A 21,653-nucleotide genomic window follows, 5' to 3' on the forward strand; every position below is an offset into this window, starting at 1 on the left:
TCATTTTAATTCTTTCTGTCCCTTGAATGTTTTAAAAAATGTTATCATTTGTTTTCTTTTCATCAAATGCAATGATTCCCTTCATATTTAGGATTGGTTCTTTTGAAAATTTTTCTTTTTTTCTTTTTTCTGTTCTCTTCTTGTCTGGGTTACATGTCAGAGACACAATGTATCCCCCTACAAAACTCCAGGGTGAGATTTTTATATATGGGCATGAGAGAGTTCTTCAATGTCCCTTTTCCCATATCCTGTTTGTATTACTCAGTGCAGGAGAGAGGGTCACATCCCACTCTGATTTCTGGCCTTCTTTGAAAATTATTTAAAATGGAAATGATAGGACTTTCAGATTCTGATTCAATGCAATTGTGATAGCAGTACAAGGAAAATTATATATTTTTTCTTTCCACTGATTTCTGTATAATGTGTTGCTTTCAGAAATTATAAAATATTCTTATCAAATCAATCTTTGATTTTTGAGAATCATTTAAGATCAGTTTGTCTGTGACTAAGTATGGAATGCCCCAGTGAGGCTTTTACTCAGGCTTTTTTCCCTGTTGCTTTTTTAAAAAATCCTATTAAATATAATTAATTAATTAATTAATTAATTAATATTAGATATATTTAATCTGTACTACCAATGGATAAGATATTTTGCCTATTACTTAAAAGTTTTTTTTTTAACTCTCATTCACTTCAAAATGTCATTCCATAAGTGATTTCCTTCATTTTATAACATTTCATGATTTAAGTATCATTGAATTACCATTACTGTCCTTTGATTCTCAGACCCACACATCAGCAGTTAATTTTACATTATTTTGTATTGTTTTCTATTATTAATACTTATCAGGTTTTTTTTCCCTCCTCAACCACTGTGGAAGTTCGGGGTTTTTTTGTTTTGTTTTTTTGTTTTTTTTAAGATTTTTATTTATTTGACACAGAGAAAGAGAGATCACAAGTAGGCAGAGAGGCGGGGGGTGGGGGGGGGGGAAGCAGGCGCCCTGCTGAGCAGAGAACCTGATGTGGGGCTCTATCCCAGGACCCTGAGATCATGACCTGAGGCGAAGGCAGAGGCCCAACCCACTGAGCCACCCAGGCGCCCCACTTCGTAAGTTCTTAATAAAGAACATACCAGTTATATCTAGACTCAAATGCTCAGGCAGAAATTCAACCACGAAAACTTGACCAGCTTCCTCTCACCTCTTTCCTGAGCGTGGGTGTTAGAGGCTCCTCAAGCATTTACACACAGGTTCTTGCTTATTTGTTTCTTGAGACTCATTTTGTATCAAAAGATCACAGCTGAGTGTGCTCAGTAAACACGCGTTGCGTCTGTGTTCGCATTACCCAGTTACACAACTGGGAGGGGTCTGAGAAGAAGAACTGAAAAATGCCGGCCCGGACCCAAGGCTTTCTCCTTGGATGTCCTTCCTGACCTTCGAGTACAATGACAGACTACAAAGTCAAAACCAGATGGCACGAAAAGCAGAATTCAAAGTTCTTCCAGAAACCAGTGGAAGAGAAAAGTGGCCTAACAGCAAATGAACCGAAGTTTTAAATAGAATCATTACGGAAGAAGGGGTCAGAATGTCCCCTAACTACTGCCAAGTGCCCCTCCCTCCACGCACAGCCTCCCCAGTGGGGCCCAGCGTTTATATAAGCCAGGCTGGGAACACTGGCAAAGGTGAAGAGAGGAGGGGCCAAATGCGCTGGGGGCGGTGGGCCAGCACCACAGGGGGTGTGTGTATGTTGGGGCGGGGGTGTTCATTGGGGACTTGTGATTAGTAAGAGCCTTTAAAAGGCCAAGGATTTATTTTACAGGAATGCAAATGAGGGCACAGCCATTTAAATAAATGTATTGCAAGACTGTCTGTAATAGAAATTAGTAAGTAACTGAAATGCACTGTTCCAGTCAGGAAGGAGAGTGAGCCCACATGACGGAGTATTATGCGGCTCTAATAAGAACGGCAGAGAACTGTAGGTATTATCTTAGAAACACCAGGATATGTTGTTGAATTAAGCAGTAGGATAAAAACATACAAAAATTCCTCTTTTTCTCTTTCTTCTGTTTGTTGTTATGTGTGCACACATGCACACACACGTACATATTTACAATCTCAGTGTAAAAACAGCTCCAATAAACACAAAGAAATGTGTGTAAATGCTGGGTGGCTCAGTGGGTGAAGCCTCTGCCTTGGGCTGGCGTCATGATCTCAGGGTCCTGGGATGGAGTCCTGCATCGGGCTCTCTGCTTGGTGGGGAGCCTGCTTCCCTCTCTCTCTCTGCCTGCCTCTCTGCCTGCTTGTGATCTCTCTCTGTCAAATAGATAAATAAAATCTAAAAAAAAAAAATAAATAAAAATAAAATAAATAAAAGATAACTAAGTCCTGGGGATGTCAGGTATAGCACAGGGACCGTAGTTAACACGAATCCTGTGATTGAAAGTTGTTAAGGGGGTGCCTGGGTGGCTCAGTTGGTTAAGCCTCTGCCTTGGGCTCAGGTCCTGATCCTGGGCCCTGGGATCAAGTCCCACATCTGCATCTCTGCTTAGCAGGGAGCCTGCCTCTTCCTCTGACTCTGCCCTGCCCCAACAGCTTGTGCTCTCTCTTTCTCTCTCTCTCAAATAAATAAACAAAATCTTAAAAAAAAAAGAAAAGAAAAAAAGAGTAAATCTTAAAATCTCCCATTGTAAGAAAACAATAATTTGCACCTGTAAATGGTAACGAATGTTAACTAAGTGTATCATGGCAGTCATTTTATAATATACACAAATACCAAATCATTATGTTTTAAAATTAAATGCAATGTTATATGTCAATCATATCTCAATTTAAAAAGTAAGATTAAAAAATGTAAGTGCAATTAAGCTAAATGAAAAAGCACATTTGAGAAAAAATAAAACAAGATAAACTAGACAATTTTCTGGAGATGGATTACTGTATGTTAGACAATGAATTCTCAATCTCTTGCAGTCTGTTTCTTTTCTTTCTTTGCTTTTGTTTTTGTCTTTGTCTTTGTTTTGTTTTGATTTTAGTAAGAGATTCTCATTCTCAGATGCACATTATAAAGACTGCAACCAAATTTGCGGGCATGAGTGCACCGGAAGTCCTATGTATAATATTAACAAAAGTTTGTGTGTGTGTGTGTGTGTTTATTTTGTAAAAAGAGCAGATGAAATTTTTACCAAGTTCATGTAGGAGCATTTCTATCAGCATTTTTTTCTCTATATTAATAGAAGTATAATTCATGGATGGAAATCTTTCATTAACGAAAGTTGGTATTTAAATATTTGGCTTAAGATTATTCTATCAAATCACTACCCAGCATTGGCAGCAGGTGCTTAGCTGAGGAGGAGACAAAAATAATGTGTAATCCTTAATCTCAAGGATTTAAAATCTGTACTATTCTAATGAATACAGTAAAATAATGCATGCTATAATAATTTAGAAAGCTCCCTCGGCTTAGTGTTATTAATAAAACAAATAGGAGGTTTCCTTGGCTTAAAATTATAATTGATTTGCTCTTTCAAGCAGTTGCTCAAATATATCCACTGGGCATTTTGTTTGGTTATTGTCATTTATCTATTTATCTACTCCACACTTACAGAATATTTATTATGAGCCAGAGACCACACTAAATGTTGAAGATTTAGAGCAAACAAGTGATCTTAGGGCTCGTTCCCACGGGCGGGTGGAGCCGGCTGTCTTTGCAATGAGTCGGTTGGCAATGGGACCGTGTGCAACAATGCTCGCCTGGTTTCTCTTCTCCCCAGCTCAGCATTGCAAGGTCAACCATAGGTCTGAAAGATGCCCAGCTTTTGAAAGGGGGAAAAAAAAAAAGAGGGACTGCCAAAGTGTCCACGCTTCTATGGAGAGGAGTGAGAGAAGGCTTTTCAAGTTCTGCTTTTTGTACAAATACAATGCACTGTTTGATTCTTTAGATGAGGTTGTATTTATAGTTCATAGGAATAACACCACCAACAAATGCTTATGAGAAGTCTGAGGGAGGGAGTTTATTTATTTATTTTTTTCTTTTAAGATTTTATTTATTTGACAGTGATGGGGAGAGAGAGAGAGGGCAGTAGCAGAGGGAGCGGCAGGCAGAGGGAGAGAGAGCAGGTTCCTTGCTGAGCAGGGAGCCTGATGCAGGACTTGATCCCAGAAACCCAGGATCATGACCTAAGTGAAGGCAGCCACTTAACCAACTGAGCCACCCATGCGCCCCATGAGGGAGTGAGTTTAAAGTCAAGTGAAACCAGAGAAAGAGGCAGAATGCAGGTGGGAGGCATCCAAAGTGGAGTGGGGCCATCAGAGTTCAGAAACGGAGCTCGGAATGGAAGCCACAGGCGGACGTGGAAGCTTCTTCACGGGGTGGACCATGGTCTTTGTTTGGGGTTTTGTTTGTTTGTTTTGCTTTGTTTTTAATCCCATACACAACTGTATTACTCTTTAAGAATAAATAGACTATAATAGCTTAAATGGTTAAGAAGGTATATATATATATATACATATATAGGGTATCAATTTTCTAATTTGAATGAATCCCCTCTCATTACTTGAACAAAATCTTTATATAAAACAAATTCAAAAGTCCTCGGCATTCAAATATTTCATATTGGAAATCTTTTTACTAAATAAGGGCAGTATCTTAAAAAGCCTTGGTAGAGTAATTCCTCATTTTTGCTGAGGGATCACTTTGAATGACAGACACTTAGATCTTACGTTAGGGTCTTGGATCAGTGGTTGTCCTACACCAGTTCCCAAGCCTACCTAAGCTCTCTGATCAGCATCTCTGTTATGGACTAAAGGTTTGTCGCCGGCGCTCCCCACCCTCCACAAAATACCGACTTCTAGTGTGGCTGTTTTTGGCGTAAGGAAGTAATAATGAAGGTTCAGTGAGGCCAAAGGGACGGGCCTGGTTCGATAGGATTGGAGTCTTTATAGGAAGAGATACTGAGTATCCTGCTGGGCTCCTGAGAGCACACAGCACGGAAGTGTCTTATGAAGATAGAGCAGTGTCTTATGAAGACAGAGCCATCGGCAAGCCCGGAAGAGGGCTTTCACCAGAAACCGAAGCGTCCAGAACCTTGCCTGATTGTGCACTCCCAGCCCCCAGAATCATGAGAAATAAGTTTCTCTGGTATAAGCCAACCAGTCCATGCATTTTGTTACGGGAGCCCAGATCATCTTAGACACAGTGATGAGGGACCCACAGACAAAGAATATAACACACAATGAAATTTATTAATTTATTAATTTATTAATTTTGCCCTAATATTGCAGTACAGAGTTTCAAAAGATTCCCATTCTATCTCCAAACATCATTCACTTTAAATATCTCACTTCAAGGAAAAATAAGGTTTCTAAGAGCTTGTATTTAAAACATCTTCATTTTAGTAATCACTGTTACTTCCCAAAACAGTTGTATAAGCTATGTTTCAGTTAAAATTAAGGATTTGGAGCATTAAAATAAATTTAAACTATGGCAGTGCTTCAGGAGACGTTCATTATTCAAAAGAAAAATAGCCTAAATCCATGAAAGGTTTAAAATCATCTTTTAAGTACAGTTTTGAAGTAATGTGCATGATCTATAGAATTCAGTCTAGAGAATATGGTAGGCAATAGTGTTACCCACCTGTGTTCTCTCACAGAATCTCTCTTTGAGGAATGGGGGGTGGTGGTGGGATGAATTTCAATGGCATCCCCAAAAAAAGCTTCATTGTATTTTTTTTTAAGAACTCTGCTTAGAGACTTTTATCTTCTTGAAAATAGAATTCAAGAAACATAAATCTATAAAAGGGATCCCCTCTTTCCAGTTTCAATGCTAGTGTGTCTTCCTACCAGTTCACACTGGCTGTGGACCTATTCTTACGTAAAGACACTGCTGGATTTTCTTTATTCTTTTTTGGAGGAAAAACATGTTTTCTGATTTTCAGTAGAAGAGACAAGGAGACATTGCTGATAGCCTCTAGGCAAAGATGAGGTAAGAGGTGCATGTCTTGGTGGTGGGGTGGTAAGGGTTTTCTGGTTTAGAAAGGTTTATCCTTCTCTGTTTGCCTATTTTCACAAAGGCAGATCTCTCTAGTTTCCCTAAAAATGTGCTGGGGACACTGAGATGAGACTGTATCCCAGACAACACAACATCTCGATAGGTGCGTGGCTCAGAGAGTCTAAATGTTACATTTCACAAACTGGAGGAAAGGAAGTATCCTAAGTGATTTGCTAAAATCCAAAAATGCCTTGCAGACTGTGGGACTTTGCAAACAAAGCAGCAAGTGCCGGTGTTGAGCAGGATATACCTAAGTAATTTCTGATGCTTTTGAGATAGAATGGTTCAGTTATTTCATTAGATGTTTTCTAGAGACTTTTGGGGATGCTGCAGGATGGATAATATGGATAAGTATTATCAAATATGCTGATTTACGAGTTAACATTTGGATTTCTCCTAGTCAAATTTCTTTTTAATCTCCATGTATCTGTTTCTGATTTATGCATTTTTGCCTTTTCAACTTCTTTAGCACAAAGAAGTCTGAGTCTTTTTAAAAGATATTTTTAAAGGGTTATGGGTTACTTGTAGGATTCTGTAGGGTCCTGTAGAGAACTTCTGAGAAATGCCACTGCTCAGGCCTGCACTGATCACTCCCAATATCCCACGCTCAGTCTTTTTATTTGATACATTTTCATGCTCCTTTAGATCAAGTCTTAGCCATTGGGCCCTTGGGTGATTAACTGGTGAGTTTTTGGTTTTGGTTTTGGTTTTTGTATTGTATTGTATTTTGTATTTGTATTGTATTTATGTTTTTTTTTTAATTTTATTAACATATATGTATTATTAGCCCCAGGAGTACAGGTCTGTGAATCGCCAGGCTTACTCACTTTAGGTGGTAAGATTTTGAATGAATTCGCAAATGTTTTCTGGGCCAGGAGAAGTCATCGGAGTCATTCCCCAAAGTACTTGATTCGTAGACGCTCCTTCCAGACTCGAAAGTCTTGACGCTTTCTTCTTTTTTAGAATACTTGCTCATTTCATTTTGCCGGAGTAGAGTGAGGTGAACATCCAGTGTCAAACTGAAATTGTTAGCAATGCTTGAACTGACAGACCTGTCCACTTTTTTTTTTTTTTTTGAAATAGTGTCTGCTCGTTGTTACTTTTCACTTTTGCTCCCTTAATGCCTTAATATAGACTTTGATTTCCTTTCTCTGTTAGATTGTCTTTCTTTGTTTTCTTCCTTTTGCATCTCTATGCTTCGTTTTAGTTTGTTTGGAGTTAGACACTAACATGACATGATTTAGTGATTTAATCCTTCTGGGGAGGATTAGCTTGGGTGACGAGTCAGCTCGGTCCTTGTTCCATTGACATTCATTTGTTCTACATTTTCAAGAAGTATATACGCCCTAGTTGATATGAAAGTCTAATTTTTATCCAATTCTGAAGATTCTTCTGTCAAATGATTGGTTCCAAGTCACCCAATGTAACATATTTACATAGATAGGTAAGACCTTCTTTTAAATTCAGGTGGGCAGATACAGGTTTGCTTGCTTGTTTGTTTTTGTTTGTTTTTGTGTGTGTGTTTATTTTTTAGAGAGAGTGCATGCGGGGGTGGGGGCGGGTTGTGCAGAGGGAGAATGAGAGAGAATCCTAAGCAAGGCTCATGCCCAATGCAGGGCTTGATCCTGTAACCCTGAGATCATGACTTAAGCTGAAATTAAGAGTCAGACACTTAACTGACTGAGCAGGGCTCTGAGAAGAGTGAGATGAACATCCAGGTTCTTCTTCACCTGAACTAGAAGATGCAAAATCAAATCCAAGTCTGTCCTGAGGAACAGCAGATATTCTCCGTTCTATTGAGAATAAATCTCCTTGTCCTGGAAGGTCGGCTTCCTAAAGAGGAATTTACTAATCCTTAACAAGTAAAGAGGAACTTGTTAATCCTTAACAAGTAAATCCCTAGCAGCACCATTACTGCTGGAGTTTTCTCCAGAGGGAGTCACTGAACTCTTGGGTCTGAGAAGTTCATTCTTTCTACTACAAAGTAAGTTTTTCTTCCAATATACATAACAGACGAGTACGAGGTAGAAACATTATTTTCTCATCTGTGAAAGGATATCCTCTTCTCCTCTCACTTTGGAATTTTCATTTTCCAAGACTAAAACCAACACTGTTGTTATCTCTAATTTTTCAGCAACTTAGAATTGTTAGTGATAATTTGGTACAGTGTAGGTAGGACAGACTGACATTTGCCAATGTCTGGCTAGTCTCTATTTCTTTTTCATTTGTTTCTTTATGACTTCTGCACTGTACTGAAGGATCTCTTCAAGGCATGTTTCTTTGGTCATCTTCTGCCTTTGACACCCCCTCAGCCACCACAGTGACCCTTCTCCTCACAGTCCAAAGCTCTGTGAGGCTGCCTGGCAGCCCTATGCCCCCATGTCTGTAGCTCCATCTTCCTGCTGGAGACCTCATTGACATTTGAAATTGTTCTCTACATTTACTCATTGGTTGCTTGGGAATCTATGGATGTCTAGACTTTGCTTGAGTCTATTAGATTCCAGTAAAGGATGAAAATGAAAACAGTACATTTTAAGTTCAATTCATTTAAGTTTAAAAAATATCACACATTTCTCCTACCTCCCATCTTGTCCTATGGCAAACAATAATCTGTTGTCTGTGATCATGAGCTTGATTCCTATATATGTATTTGTATTTATATAAATAAATATATAAATCCATGCAAATTTAGATATGTTAAATTTAGATATATTTAAATTAAATTGAGATATATTTATATTCCACATATAAGAGAGATCACATGATATTTGTCTGGCCCTGCCTGACTTAACTTACCTAGTGTAATGCTCTCAAGGTTTACCCATGTTGTTGCCAATGATAAGATTTCAATTTTTTTTAGGAGCTGAGTAGTATTCCTGTGTGTGTGTGTGTGTGTGTGTGTGTGTGTGTGTAGACCAGTTTCTTTATCCATTCCTTCATCCATGGACCTCCGAATTGTGTCCATACCTTGGCTACTGTAAATAATGCTTCACTGAACATGCCTAGAAGTGGAATTCCTTCTTCTATTTTTTTGAGGAAACTGTGTATTTCTACTGTGGTTGCAACAATTTACATTCCTACCAACAGTGCACAAGGGCTCCCTTTTCTCCACATCCTTATCAACACTTACTAGTTTTTTTGAAAATAGCCGTTGTGTTTTTGATTTGCATTTCCATGGTGATTAGTAATGTTGGACATCATTTTTATGTACCTATTGGCCATCTATGCCTTTGGGAAAATGTCTATTCAGATCTTCTGACTTTTTTTAATTGATTGTATTTTTGCTAAGAGTTCTTTGAATATTTTGAATATTAGCTCCTTATCAGAGATATGATTTGCAAATATCTTCTCCCATGCAATAGGTTGTTTTTTCATTCTGTTGGCTTCCTTTGGTGTTCAGAAGCTTTTTGGTTTAATTGTGTTCTTGTTGCTTTTGCTTTTGGTGTCAGTGTCAAAAAGTCACCACCAAGATCTATGTTAAGGTTACCACCTACATTTACTTCTAGTATTTTTATGGTTTCAGGCCTTACATCCAAGTCTTTAATTCATTTTGAGTTATGTGTTCTTTTAATGTAATTTTGTGTATGGTATTAGATAGTAGTCTGTCACCTTCGCGATGTGGGGATCCTGGTGATCGGAGCTGAGATAAGGGGGGACTACGGACTGATGATCAGTCGATGACTTTATTTCTTACAATCACCTCTTTTATACTTTACATAAGATCCAGTTACAAACAGGATATAGATGTATGTGCACGATGTGAACTGCGTGTGGGACGTGGGTTACTGTGGGATGTGGGCTACATGCAGGCAATCAAGTGAGACAAGTGAACAACAACGATTATCTCTTAACTTTAAATGACAAGAGCAAGTTAAGGATTCCCTACACTTGACAGATCCATCTAAAGGAGGACGTGTAAGCACTCCAGGATCCTCCCCTGTTTATTCTGGGTGTCGGCCCAGGAAAACTCCTGCTCTCTATCTCCTAGAGTTTTCTCCCAGGATCGGACACAATCCCAGTCACATTGGTGAGGAACCGGTTGTGTTCCAACAGTGGTCCAGTTTCATTCTTTTGCATGTGGCTCTTCAGTTTTCCCAGCACCATTTATTGAAAAGATCATAAAGTAATTGACCATATATGCGTGGGTTTAATTCTAGGCTCTCTGTTCTATTCCACTGATCTATGTTTTTGTTTTTATGTCGATTCCATACCATTTTGATTACTAAAGCTTTGTAATATAGTTTGAAACCAGGGCACATGATAAGATTTGTTCCTAAGTATTTTGTTCTTTTTGATGCAAATGTAAACATGATTGTTTTCTTAATCTCTCTTCCTGATAGTTTATTATTAGTGTATAAAAATGCAACAGATTTTTGTGTATTGATTTAGTATCCTGCAACTTGGCTAAATTTGTTTATTATAACTGTTTTCTGTTACGGTCTTTAGCGTTTTCTGTATATAATATACATCATCTGCAAATAGTAACATTTGTACTCCCTCGTCTCCAATTTGGATTTCTTTTCTATTCTTTTTTTAAAGATTTTATTTATTTATTTGAGAGACAGAGATCACAAGTAGGCAGAGAGGCAGGCAGAGAGAGAGGAGGAAGCAGGCTCCCTGCCGAGCAGAGAGCCTGATGCAGGACTCGATCCCAGGACCCTGGGATCATGACCTGAGCTGAAGGCAGAGGCTTTAACCCATTGAGACACCCAGGTGCCCCTGGATTTCTTTTCTTTCTTTCTTTCTTTCTTTCTTTCCCTTTTTCTTTTTGCTAATTGCTCTAATTAGGACTTCCAGCAGTATGTTGAATAAAGGTGAGGGAAGGGGCTTCCTTCTTCTGCTCTTGAAGTTAGAAGAGAAGCTCTCAGCTTTTCCCCATTGAGGATGATGCGCTTGTCATAAGTGACCTTTATTATGTTGAGATATGCCCCCTCTATACCCATTTGTTAAGAATTTGTATCAGAAATGTTGAACTTTGTCAGATGCCTTTTCTGCATGGAGTGAAATGATAATGTGATTTTTATCCTTCATTTTGTTAATGCAGTATATCACTTTGACTGATTTGGGACTGTTGAGCTGTTTTTACCTCCCTTGGAAAAAATCCCACTTGAGCATGGTGTATGTTCTTTCTGCTGCATTGAAATTGGTTTATGTTCATTGGACTATATTGGCCTGTAATTTTATTTTCTTGCTTCATTTTGGTCTGGGTTTGGTATCAGGGTAAGCCTGGCTTTGCAAAATGAGTTTGGGAAATGAGTGTCCTCTTCTACTGTGTGGAAGAGTTTGAGGAAGATTGGTACTAATTCTTTGGTTGTTTGGTAAAATTCACCAGTGAAGGCATCTGATCCTGGACTTTTGCTTGTTTAGAGCTTCTTGATTATTGATTCAAAGTACTTGCTAGTAATTGGTCAGTTCAAATTTTCTGTTTCATTATAATTTAATCCTGGTAGGTTATATGTTTCTAGAAAATTTTCTATTTCTTTTAGTTTGTCAAATTTGTTAGCTTATAATTGTTTATAATAGTGGCTAGGTTTGTATTTTTGTGGTATCAGTTATATTTCCTCTTTTGTTTCCAACTTTATCAGTACTCTCCTTTTCTTGATGAATCTAGTTAAATAAATGTTTGCTAATTTATCGTTACAAGGAACCAGCTTTTAGTTTCCTTGATCTTTTCTGTTGTCTTTTAAGTCTGAATTTCATTTATTTCTGCTCTAATCTTTGTTATTTCCTCTCTTATAATAACTTTGGGCTTTATTTGTTCTTTTTGTAGATCAATGCTAAGTTTAGCTTAGCAGATAGAATTACCAACATTACCCATATATATCATATTTAAGGAGATTTTCTGTTAACACACACATGAGTTAGATAGTTCAGAAGGAGAGGCAAAGAAAGGGAGGGGAAGAGAGAGAGAGAAGAAAGAGAGAAGAAAAAGAGAAAGAAAGCGAGAGAAGGAGGAAGAAAGAGACAGAGATGGAAGGAAGGCAGGAGAGAGGACGGGGAGAAGGAAGGAAGGAAGAATTCTGATCCTTTCAGAAGAAAGAGAGATGGTGCACGACAGGACTAAGAAAATCTTCCGGTGATTTTAAATCAAGCCATCATGGGGGTTAGCATCTTGAGAGGGAGAAGGAGTGTAGAAGTGCTTGCACATCAGCTCTGCACCCATTGCCATAAACCACTGTCCTCTGTCCCTACTGTTTGTCAAAACTCCTCTGTTGGATGGACAAGTTCACACCATGCCTGTCCTGCAGGAGCGATTTTTTCTGAGACTCTTCTGAGATTGAGATTCTGAGATTTCACTTCGCTAAGTCCCATGTGCGATCACATGGAGCGTATCAAAGTAGAATAACCCAGTTCTTCCATCAGATTATATAAAGGGTAAAGAAATAGGTTTCAGCCCCCTCGCTTTTTCTCTCACTCTCTCTGAGCATCTGGTTAAGGAAAGAAATCATAGCAATTTTCCTATAGCAGCAGGATCCATATTCTTTTATTACATATGCAGGCTCTTACTCTCAAAGTTTTCCAGTTTCTCTTTCAGTAGCAAATGTGGTTCTTTAAAAAGGGGGGCCAGGTTGCAATGTATGCTCCCCTAATGCCAGAACAGCATGGGCTCACTAACTTTCAAATGAGATTTCCATGTGGTGTGGGCAGCACCAAGGAAAGAACAAGTTCATTGAAGTAGAATCATGATTATCGCCCCACCTGCCCTTAGAACTTGCCTATGCTCTTTGGAAGTTTCCAGGAACCTCTGTTGTGCTAGAATTATTGAAAATCAGCAGGATTTTTGTACGTGCACTTCTGGAAGGAAAACAGAAGGATGCAATTCATTTGTGGTCATGCACCTGGCTTTTTATTTTAATGGAAAATCAAGCCTATTTTATTTTTCCCTTTTATCTGTGGGCACCAGTTTTCTTCAGTGAGCCTACTTTAATTGTATCAGGTTTGAGATACCCATATTAATGTCAACTCCCCAAACCAGTACATTGCAGATATGTTATGCATAATAACAAACAAAATATTGGAAAGGTAACTGCCATCAGATTCTGAGGTCAAAGAAACAAAATAACTTGTCTCTTGACACCACAAACATTAGGGGACTTTAAACACATCACATCTTTTCCTGGGGCCAGCGTGGGTTTGCAGGCCAAATGCTAGTTCATCAAGAGCATTTTCTGTTTCACTGAACAAAGGATTTCCATTTGAATTAATAATATTCCCAAACACTTTTTATGCAACAGTATTATAACTGGGAACATTCCTAACGATTCATCAGGATTTTGATGTTTTCTAAGAGAATTTCTGCCAAGAAGAGAACTGAAGACAAAACTTTTGTATCCATTTGAAATTGTTACTTTGTTTGTGGGGTGGGGGGAAGCACCATGGTGTTGTCTTGGTCAACATCAAAGTCATTTCTATACATTGAAATTGGCTATGACCTTAGAGCCTAGTTTTCCAAAGTGTGTTAAATGGTTATTGATAGAAGGAATTTTGAATGAGATAATATCAAATTACAGCTTTCTAATAACACACAAAAATATATTGATAGAGACAAGGGATGTGTTCTAGGATCTTCTGTCATATCCATCATCTTCAGTAGAGTCCATGCAAATATAATTGAGTAAAAGTAACGGAGAAGGAACTTTCAGGTATCAATATGCTTGGTAACATCTTTTAGTCTGTTTTATGGTTTATTCACCTCATATGGTTTCACTCTGCATTTACTCCCCGTGCCCACCTCTCTTCTGCCCCCTCACTGTCTTCATCCACCAACATAGAACCTATGGCTAAGTTCAAGAAATATGCTTGACATCACACAGGTTAAAACTGAGTTTATAAGAGATTTATTGTTATTTCTAATTTTAAATTGGCAAATTCCTATTTAAGACTTTTGGAAAATATACCAAAATATAGGAGGTCATAAAATAATAAGCACAGGTTATTGGAATTTCCACTATTAACCCATTTAATTATTACCTCTTGACGTGTTTTCAACAAACATTTATTAGACACCCTTTATGTGTAGGGTACATTGGGAAATTGTAAGACACAATCAGACTTCAATAAGCATAGTTTAATGAGAAAATATGAACGTTGCTACATTAAAGGAAGATAAAAATGTACGAGCTATGAGAAAAGAAAAGGGTTATGCTATTTTTTTGCTAGGAACATGGAAAATTTTTTTCATTTTTTATTTTTTTACAGAGTGGGAAGTTTTGGGAGTAAAAATCTATGGAATTAGAAAGAGAAGAGATCCCGACAGAGAGACTGCCATCATTGCAATCTCAAGATGAGAAAGCAGAGCTCTGGCCGGCCTCACAATGGGATCACTTTGAGCAGACGGTGGGCCAGTAGGGAGGAAAGCCGGCCTGGGCTGGGTCAGGTATTAAGGCTTTCCCAAACAGGAGAAGCAATACACATCGATACATATATATAGATATATATATATTTTTTTTTAGAGAGAGAGAGAGAGGGAGAGAGAGCGAGCACAGGCAGACAGAGTGGCAGGCAGAGGCAGAGGGAGAAGCAGGCTCCCTGCCGAGCAAGGAGCCCGATGTGGGACTCTGATCCCAGGACGCTGGGATCATGACCTGAGCCGAAGGCAGCGGCTTAACCCACTGAGCCACCCAGGCGCCCCCACATCAATATTTAATAAGACTAATCTATTCCAATGTGGGAAAATGACTAAGGCAGCAGCTTGAAGGACATGGTAATCATTCAGATAAGAAAATATTTTCTTACCACAAAAGACAGAAGATGAAATGTGTTTAAAAAAAAAAAAAAAAAACATTGGGGAGGGTATGTGCTATGGTGAGTGCTGTAAAGTGTGTAAACCTGGCGAGTCACAGACCTGTACCCCTGGGGATAAAAATATATGATTATAAATAAATAAATAAATTAATTAATTAATTAATTAAAAAAAAGACAATGCGATTATAGATTTGACAGGAATTTCAAGCCATGGAGTAGCGTGAAGGGTTAAGTTTTATAGCTTATCCAGAGTGCCCTGTTTACTGGGTGGAGATTTAACTATTAACAGATAAACAGGAGTAGAGGAAAGGAACCAAAAATGGAGAAAGGGCAAGATTTTTTCGAGTACACTATTTAAATTTTAGAATAATTTTAGTTTTACCTAAAAGTTGCAAAGCCAGTGCAACTGGCTCCTGTATGACCTCACAACCACTTTCTTCTGTTACTGATACCTTACCTTTGGACAATACCTTTTTTCTGAGTAATGAATAAATATTGATCCCTTATTATTAAATAAAGACCCTATTTTATTCAGATTTCTTTTTTTTTTTAAGGGTTTTCTTTTCTTTTTTTTTTAATGTATTTGACAGACAGAGATCACAAGTAGGCAGAGAGGCAGGCAGAGAGAGGGAGAAAAGCAGGCTCCCCGATGAGCAGAGATCCTGATGCGGGGCTCATTCCCAGGACCCTGAGGTCATGACCTGAGCCGAAGGCAGAAGCTTTTACTCACTGAGCCACCCAGGCGCCCTGTTCTTTGGTTGTTATTACATGTCCTCTTTCTCTTCTGGAGTTCCACTGGACATGCCACACCACCTTTAGTCACCATGTTCCCTCAGGCTCTTCTAGACTATAGCAGTTTCTCGGATTTTCTCTGTGTTTGGTGACTTTGACACCAAGAGTGCATATCGCATGTCATGTTGAAAATCCCTCCACTGTGGTTTGTCTTTTCTTTTTCTTGGGAGCCCACTGGGCTTAGGGGTTTGGGGGAGGAAGCCCACACATGGTAGATTGCCATTCCTGTCACCTCCTATCATGAATGGGGTGATCAGCGTGACTTACTACAGTTGGCCTTATCCCTGGTCATCTGGCTCAGAGAGTGCTTTCAGGTTTTGTCACTGCAAGTTACCCTTTATTTTACCCTCATGCTTAGTTTGCTCTTTGGAAGAGAAACTTAAGGCACAGCCCACATTTAAGTGGTCAGGAGTCATATCCTACTTCCTCAGGAGGTTAAATTGTGCTTTTAATATTTATTTCAGAAGGAGGGCTGGTCTTGCAAACACCTGCTTGCTGACCACCTCAGTGGCCAGTCTAAATGAGAGAGTTACCTAAATCAGCCATGAGATGACCATAGGAGAAAACAGGGCTGTATAGGATTTTGATTCATTCATACTATCTATGTTCATAAGAAATATATGTAGCACCCCATTTATTTTTTCTGAAATGAAATCAGAGATAATATAAACTATGTAAGAGCAAACTTTAAAAATACATAATTACTTAATTCTAGTACAAAGGAAATAGAACATGAAAGTAATTTAAAAAAAATAGTGCATAATTTTACATGCAAATGGCAAAACACTGCTACCCTAGAAGACATAGTGAATTAGTCTGATGCTTGCTTTTCAGGTTCAAAAGGATTAGTTATACCAAGTGCCTAAGTACTGGTCCCTTAAATCACAGTAGCTTAAAAGGAGGCAGGTTGGTTTCTCTCCAAGGTCAAAGACACTCCATGTGGTTGTGTAGGCTCATAAGCCTCTTGTGCCTCCTGGTTTCCAAGTGCCCAGGCCTCAGTTTCACTGCACTTTTCTGCCTCTGGCCAGGAGCCAGCAGGAGAGCTGATGAAAAGACACACCTGTCTTTCAACACCCAGGGACGACAGGTGTTGGTGAGAAGTGCCCACACACCCTGCCTGAGTCCTGGGAGGCTGGGAAATCAGGTTAGCTGTTTGACAGGGAAGAGAAGGAGATGAAATTTGGTAAACGTAGAACCAGGTCAGGCACTGTACCAGAGCAGCACAGACATCCAGACACGTAGCTGGAAGGTATTTCTGCTAGCGATGTGATTCTATTCTAATGTCGTGACCAAGAGTGGTTACAATTTTGGTTGTAATTTTGTAATAAAACAAGGTACAGATTTTCCTCAATTTTTGTCGTATTTGCATTCATGGAAGATTCAGTCGATTGAAATTGCACAGAAGGGCACCTGGGTGGCTCATTGGGTTAAGCCTCTGCCTTCGGCTTGGGTCATGATCTCAGGGTCCTGGGATCGAGCCCCGTATTGGGCTCTCTGCTCAGCGGGGAGCCTGCTTCCTCCTTTCTCTCTCTGCCTGCCTCTCTGCCTACTTGTGATCTCTGTCAAATAAATAAATAAATCTTAAAAAAAAAAAAAAAGAAAAGAAATTGGACAGATATGTTGTGTTTATACAGAAACGTGTGGAGTGTGGTTCTGATAATTAGGTATCAGATGAAGTAAAATGGATTCACCACTGAACTCTACTTTAGAAACTAATAATACACTATATGTTAATTATCGAATTTAAATAAAATAAAATTTTTTTAAAAAGAGAGGAAAGAAAAAAAAAAAAAAAAGAAATTGGATTTACTAGGTAAAGGGTTTTTAAAATGGAGCCAGGAGGCCATGAAGGAGGTGGGTCTTGGGCAAGTCCTCACCTATGAGACCACGAACTTTTTAACACGGCCAAACCAAAAATATTCTAAGAACTCTGGAGGCAGTCTCACAAATTTCACCAGTGGTAGACTTTTGCTTAGTGAGAGCCTTAGCAGGTGGTTCTTTTTAGCAAAGATTAGCTTTCTGCCACCAACACCAATCACAATTCCTCATCAACAACACACACTAGCATTCCCTTTGTCTTTAAAAAGCCCCGACTTTTGGGGCATCTGGGTGGCTCAGTGGGTTAAAGCCTCTGCCTTCGGATGGGGTCATGATCCCAGGGTCCTGGGGTCGAGACCTGCATGGGCTCTCTGCTCAGCAGGGAGCCTGTTTCCCTTCCTCTCTCTGCCTGCCTCTCTGCCTACTTGTGATCTCTGTCAAATAAATAAATAAATCTAAAAGAAAAAGAAAAGCCACAAATTTTGTTCCCAAGTGGGACACAATTTGGGTGGCTACCTCTGTCTGTGCTTCCCAGAGTTTGATTCTCAGACCCCAAATAAACACTTCCATTTTATTTTGGCTCTGCCTAGTTTCTCAGTCGACAAGTATAAGCACACGTTCACCTGTATTACTGCTGGGTGTGCATGGATTTTATATGCGGTCTGAGCAATGCCTTGCTCTTTATTAAGGTCCCTGCAGAGCCAGCATCCTGCGCTCCGGGGCTGGCTTACAGACGCCAGCAACACAACTCTGTCCGGATTACTGAGAAAAACTAAATCAGCCTCTTGGGTTTTCACCCCCCACCCCAGCAGGTGAGAGCAGCTGGACCGAGAACCATGGTGTTAACAGAAGGGCAGAGAAGACAGAATGCCAAGGGACAGACAGGGTGGGCAAAAGGAGAAACTGATGTGCTGTGGCACAAGGCAAAAAAGAGGGGCATTTGGGGATACTTGGAAATACGGAATCAGAGTACGGCTTTGGATTGATTTTTTCTGGAACTTTACCTAAACTCGGAACTGTGTCATTTATGCCAGATAGCACGTTCCTGATGTCAGTCAACAACGAGCAGCGGATGTATTCCACAGTGAAGAAAACCCCGAGGCCACATATCACTGTACAGTCTGATTTTAATGAGGTCCTTCTAATTATGAATATTATGGGACATTGTTATGGGCGACAAATAGGCAGTTGATAATGCCTTCGGCGCTGCTGTGTTTGAGTCAGCACCGACCTAATGGCCACCAAATATTGCCCCTAATTGCAGCTGCGTCCCCTGATCAGCTCTCCACCACAGACTCTTCTCTAGGGAACGGGAGGCGGTGAGTCCTATCCCCTCCCCATGCTCTTCTCTGACCTCCGCTGAAGCAAATCACATCCAGAGACAGGAAATAATAGAAAAGAGAACTTGTGGACACAATTCATATCAGGAAAGAGGATATGTTTTGTTTTGTTATTTGTATAAGAAAAATTATGAATTTACAGGGGTTCCTGGGTGACTTTTTTGGTTAGCCCTGGACTTTTGATTTCGGGTGAGGGTATGATCTCAGGGTTGTGAGATCTAGCCCTGTGTCAGGTCCCTGCTGGACATGAGTCTGCTTGAGATTCGCTCCCTCTCCTTCTGTCCCTCCAGGCTCCACCCCCACCCCACCCCTCTCTCTGCCTCTTAAAAAAAAAAAAAATTCTAGCTTGTAGCAGAGTATTAATAGAAGTGTGAACGTTCTCTTTATTTTTTTTTTTTCAAACAGCCCCCAAATGTGTGCAATGTAAGGCTTACCTCTTCCTCCATTTCTTCTTTGTTGGGATCCCACAGGGGGCCCTCTGCCCTTCCGCTTCCACGTGGACCCCTCTGGATGTCCATCTTCAGATGCTGGACAGCTGGGAAGTGATGGGCCACAAACAGGTGAGAGGACAGGGGAGGAACCAGCTTATTGCATGTTGTGCTGTGTTTTGTTTTGGAAATGTGGCCAGCCACCATGGAGGGAGGGACCGGGTGCCTGGTGCTTGGGAAAGGGAGAAGCCTGGGCGGGGGTGGGGGTTGGTGGGGGGGCAGGCCTGATGGAGGCAGAGGGGATCGTGCGGGGCAGCACCAGGACAGTGCAGGGGAACGGTTCATTCTGGAGTGCAGCCGGCCCTAAACCTCCACCATCCTGAGGATTCTCTGTGCGCGGGACTCAGACTGTCTTCTCTGGGGTTCTCTGTGCTTTATTAACTGTTAACAAGAAAGACAACAGTGTCGCTTTCTCATAAAATGCTGGGAGTTACAAGCACAGCAGATGGGGGAGAGGGAACTTCACCAATTAGCAGAGCTATTTGATAGAAAGATGAGAGGCCTGATGCCTGAGTTAGAATTCAATGTCGGTATTAGCGTATCAGAAAAAATAAATAAATAAATAGATAGATAGATAGATAAATAAATAAATGAATGAATAAATAAATTTCCAGCCTGCAAGAAGGTGTTTAATTAACTGGAGCAAAATCTTATTATTTCAGACCCTACTCATTCATAATAAGTGACCTCTGTTGAGGCAGTGTAGATGTTAGATTCTCCTGTATCATTTTATAGGAAACTCTTACTATATTTATTCAATAAGCATATAGAAAGATGCAAAGTAGCCATTTACTGACAATCACCATTCCAAGGGCAACATATGACTGTTTATCCAGAATTCTTAAAGTGACCATAGGAAAAGGATTGTTTCATAAGAGGAGTGTTTAAATTCAATTGCTTAAATTAATATGCAATAAAATGGACTTTTTGTGTACAATTCAGTAAATTATGAAAGATGTACAGACTTACGTAACTACCATTAAAAGCAGGGTACAGAATAAGCCCATCGCCACCAAATATACCTCTGTCCCCAGTGAGACGTACTCACAGTCAGACTGTGCCTGACGCTGCTGAACACAGATCTGTTCTCCTTGGAATCATATACAGTGTTATTTAGAATAATGCTTTTGAGATCCATTTCAGTTGCTTAACATATCAGTTATTTCTTTTGATTGTGATAGAGTACCCATTGTATGGATAGGGAAGGAAAAATTGTTTTTTCCTTCAGTGTCTTCCAGCTGGACTAAGAAGTAAATTTATAGGAGACAGATGAACAAAAGAAAATAAAAATATTACCTGAGCAGGGGCCCCCCAAATTAAAATGAAACCTAAAGAAAGAACCATAGTATATGGTTTTTAATCCATTTTAGATACAGAGACAATAGATGTGTGAGGAATTGATAGGATAAAGAAAACAGGTGTTTGGGGGCTCTGCTTAGTAAGGAATTCTAGGCAAAATTTAGACTGAGGTAGTAGATTAGAAAAAAAAAAAATAACAAGGCTTGTTTTTACTGGTTTCTTGACTATAAGGTCCTCATATTTGGTGCTGAGAATGCTTTTGACTTCTTGATAAAGGAGGGTATTTTTCACATGAGAGATCTCTTCCCTGCCTTCAGGGGGACAGAGGAGAGTCTGAGGGTCCTTGTCTGGCTGTTCCCCAAATAGTTTCAATTCGAAATGACCAAGATGCCATTGTGGTACATTTTGGGCAGAGTGCCCTTGGCTCTCCCTTGCAAGGAATCACTGCATTTGTTTATCTACTCACCTGTTGAAGGACATTGGGGCAATTATGAATAGCATTTCTATAAACGTCCATGGACAGAGTTTTGTGGGAATCTATCTTCTTACACATAACTGGCTGTGGGATGGCTGGGTCCCATGGTAAGCTGCATTTATACAAGGAACTGCCCACCTGTTTTTCGGAGTGGGGGTGCTGTTTCTCTTTCTCATCAGTAACTTGTGTGACCCATTTCTCCACATCCCCATCTGTGGTCTTTCCGGTATTTATTTTTTATATTGCCATTCTAACAGTTACACAGCAGGTTTGAATCCCTATTATCATCACGATTATATTGTGGTCCTGAATTCACATTGCTAGTGACATTGAGTATTTTTTCATGTGGTCATTTATCATCCATATAACTTCTCGGAGAAGCGTTGACTTGGCACTTTTGCTCATTTAAAAGTTAGATTATTGTTTACTTTTGAATTTTGGTAGTTTTTAAAAATTATTTTTTCTGAATACAAAAAGGTCACTTACATAATTTCAGAGTGCTTTTTCCTTGTCTCTAGATTGTCTTTTCATTGTCTCCATAAGCTTTTCCCAGAGCAAGCAGTTTCAGCTTTGACAAAGTCTATTTTATTATCGGCTTTAATGTGTCATGCTGTTGATGTTAGTGTTTCGTACTCTTTACACCAGGAAGGA

Source organism: Mustela nigripes, chromosome 4 (assembly GCF_022355385.1).
Source record: "Mustela nigripes isolate SB6536 chromosome 4, MUSNIG.SB6536, whole genome shotgun sequence".
NCBI lineage: Eukaryota > Metazoa > Chordata > Mammalia > Carnivora > Mustelidae > Mustela > Mustela nigripes.